Source organism: Anopheles funestus (genome assembly GCF_943734845.2).
Source record: "Anopheles funestus chromosome X unlocalized genomic scaffold, idAnoFuneDA-416_04 X_unloc_22, whole genome shotgun sequence".
Lineage (NCBI taxonomy): Eukaryota > Metazoa > Arthropoda > Insecta > Diptera > Culicidae > Anopheles > Anopheles funestus.
In genome coordinates, this window is record NW_026045146.1 from 895,001 (window position 1) to 897,500 (window position 2,500).

The window sequence follows — 2,500 nt, forward strand, 5'->3', positions numbered from 1 at the left end:
CTGCCTTCGGTGTAGCTCGGTCGCTCGCTTGCTATGTGTCAGAATTTGTTGAAAGCCAACTCGTTCGTTGTACACTTTGATGGGTGACCATCACTGTGTCTCCGTGCCGAGCTAGATCTCCCCTAGCCGTAAGGCACTTGAACGCCCCTTCGACGACGAGTTGCATGTGTGTGGTATGTGTCAGAATCTGGTGAAGCTTTCTGCATGTGATGTGCCTTGTGTGGATCCGTGGCCATTGCATTGTGTCTGGTGCTTAGATACCCAGACACTTAGAACGCTTGCGCGGAAAGCAAACTCGATCGTTGTACACTTTGATGGGTGACCATCACTGTGTCTCCGTGCCGTGCTAGATCCCCCCTAGCCGTAAGGCACTTTGAACGCCCCTTCGACGACGAGTTACAAGTGTGTGGTATGTGTCAGAATCTGGTGAAGCTTTCTGCATGTGATGTGCCTTGTGTGGATCCGTGGCCATTGCATTGTGTCTGGTGTGTAGGTACCCAGACACTTAGAACGCTTGCGCGGAAAGCAAACTCGATCGTTGTACACTTTGATGGGCAACCATCACTGTGTCTCCGTGCCGTGCTAGATCTCCCCTAGCCGTAAGGCACTTTGAACGCCCCTTCGACGACGAGTTACAAGAGTGTGGTATGTGTCATAATCTGGTGAAGCTTTCTGCATGTGATGTGCCTTGTGTGGATCCGTGGCCATTGCATTGTGTCTGGTGTGTAGGTACCCAGACACTTAAGCAAACTCGATCGTTGTACACTGTGATGGGCGAGCATCACTGTGTCTCCGTGCCGTGTAAGAGCTCCCCTGGCCATCAGGCACTTGAAAGGTCCTTCGACGACGAGTTACAATAGTGGTGTGTTAGATACGTCAGGTGATGGTATCTACTGTTGTGCAATACGTATCCGGCCACGGCACGGAACGAACGGGAACTGTGGTGCAGACATACAAAGAGTTAAGCCTATTAGTCATTAACTCTAAGGACGGGGCCATGGGGCGGTACGCAAAGGATACGGATGAGCGAGTATGCAGGCCCAATACTCAATAGCTCGATCCGATCCAAGCACATGAGTTGACTGCGGCGCCAGGTTAACCAATGTGCTAGATTCTATTTGGCCAGTAGAATCTTGTGTCTTATGCGATTTGATACCAAGACACCAGAACGAAAGTTAGTTGAAGAGTTATTAAACTCTTATGAAGTATGGTTGTGCAATCACAACTTATGACTTTAACCTATAAAGTGGATATGGACTTGCAATTATAACATGGAATCTCTACACACCCCATGAGCTCGATCCAATCCACGCACACGAGTTGCCTGAGTAGCGACAGGTATACCGATGTGCAATACGTATCCGGCCACGGCACGGAACGAACGGGAACTGTGGTGCAGACATACAAAGAGTTAAGCCTACTAGTCATTAACTCTAAGGACGGGGCCATGGGGCGGTACGCAAAGGATACGGATGAGCGAGTATGCAGGCCCAATACTCAATAGCTCGATCCGATCCAAGCACATGAGTTGACTGCGGCGCCAGGTTAACCAATGTGCTAGATTCTATTTGGCCAGTAGAATCTTGTGTCTTACGCGATTTGATACCAAGACACCAGAACGAAAGTTAGTTGAAGAGTGATTAAACTCTTATGAAGAATGGTTGTGCAATCACAACTTATGACTTTAACCTATAAAGTGGATATGGACTATCAATTATAACATGGGGCACACACCATGTTCTCGATCCAATCCACGCACACGAGTTGCCTGAGTAGCGACAGGTATACCGATGTGCAATACGTATCCGGCCATAGGCACGGAACGAACAGGAACTGTGGTGCAGACATACAAGGGCCATGGGGCGGTACGCAAAGGATACGGATGAGCGAGTATGCAGGCCCAATACTCAATAGCTCGATCCGATCCAAGCACATGAGTTGACTGCGGCGTCAGGTTAACCGATGTGCAATACGTATCCGGCCATAGGCACGGAACGAACAGGAACTGTGGTGCAGACATACAAGGGCCATGGGGCGGTACGCAAAGGATACGGATGAGCGAGTATGCAGGCCCAATACTCAATAGCTCGATCCGATCCAAGCACATGAGTTGACTGCGGCGCCAGGTTAACCGATGTGCTAAGAGAGTTGTTCCTGGGCCTTCAAAGTGACTTCAAAACTATCTTAGCGAATGGTGGCCATGGGCGTAGACATGAGCCACAAGTCACAAGGCCTGGGACTATTGGGTAATAAAGACAACTTAGTCAGAAAGTTAGTCTTTGGACGTACCACCGGGATTGTGTTACATTGGGAACCTTACTATAAAACCCTAGGCAGGGGATCACTCGGCTCATGGATCGATGAAGACCGCAGCTAAACGCGCGTCACAATGTGAACTGCAGGACACATGAACACCGATAAGTTGAACGCATATTGCGCGTCGGACGATTAAACCCGGCCGATGCACACATTCTTGAGTGCCTATCAATTCCTTGATATA

At 49.4% G+C, this 2,500-nt stretch overlaps 1 non-coding gene across 1 annotated transcript; it reads left to right on the forward strand.

Moving 5' to 3' along the window:
* Positions 1 to 2,325: 2,325 nt before the first annotated feature.
* Positions 2,326 to 2,483, forward strand: LOC125773148 (5.8S ribosomal RNA). Its single transcript, XR_007419925.1, has one exon. It is a non-coding gene; the product is annotated as a 5.8S ribosomal RNA (ribosomal RNA).
* The last annotated feature ends 17 nt before the right edge of the window (positions 2,484 to 2,500 follow it).